General features: G+C 35.2%; 1 protein-coding gene across 1 annotated transcript in view; it reads left to right on the forward strand.

Moving 5' to 3' along the window:
* The window catches only part of LOC118420130 (kelch repeat and BTB domain-containing protein 8-like), an 11,014-nt gene that overhangs the window by 7,511 nt on the left and 2,510 nt on the right, over window positions 1-993 (forward strand). The window lies entirely within an intron of this gene.

Genomic DNA, 993 nt, shown 5'->3' on the forward strand with positions numbered 1-993 from the left:
TCACTCACTCGCACTCACCCACTCTCACTCTCTCTCTCACTCTCTCATTCACTCTCACTCACTCACACTCTCACCCACTCTCACTCTCACCTACTCTCTCACACTCTCACTCACTCTCTCACTCACTCACACTCTCACTCACTCACTCCATGTTGTGTTGTTCACCATCCTGTGAGGGGTAGAGCTGCTTATACATTGATGTGGTGGTTTGATGGCAGACTTCAATGTTCCTCTATTTCTTTCTGTACTAAGATATCTGTGAACAACTTTGAAAACAAAATATATATTTCAAGGTTGATTAAGAGGATTAATACTTTTTTCGGTTTGCAGCAACATCAGATTCAATTATATACAAAGTTTCCTAGTCTTTATGATTTTAGCTTTGTAAGTTGTTAAGGTATTTTCTGCAATCTCACAAACGCAATGTTCTGAATGCCCCAAGTTATGATCGAAAACTGTTGTAAAGCAGATTTGATGTGACAAGGACATTTCACCAATATTTTGGCACCCCAATGTATGTTTGCATCTTAGTGTCATATATTATCGTATGTTATTCCACCACATACAATATTGTAATGTAGGCAGAGTAAACGAGTACAAAAGCTAACTAACATAATTAGCTAAGTAACATTTTTGAATAAACCATTCTTCTTCTTATAATTACTGTACTAGTACTAGTTAATTAACATAAGAACTAGTTTACAAATGTTAGTGTAACCATCTTATTCAGTAGATTTCTCATTTCAGACGATTATTTCAACTAAGATTAGCCATGGGAATTGTTTACATTCTGTCTAGAAATCAAATCTGTATTGGAAGATAGAAGTTGGAAAAGGCCGCATGTGTGTCAGATACTCTGAACACAGCAATTCCCGCAGTTTTCGTTGGAAGGGGGGGCATAAACTTTATGAAATTAAAACCAGTTTATACCTGTATTGCCATACAAAATGTACTTTTTTTTTTTTTTTTTTTTTTTTTAAATATTTACTGATG

Source organism: Branchiostoma floridae, chromosome 7 (assembly GCF_000003815.2).
Source record: "Branchiostoma floridae strain S238N-H82 chromosome 7, Bfl_VNyyK, whole genome shotgun sequence".
NCBI lineage: Eukaryota > Metazoa > Chordata > Leptocardii > Amphioxiformes > Branchiostomatidae > Branchiostoma > Branchiostoma floridae.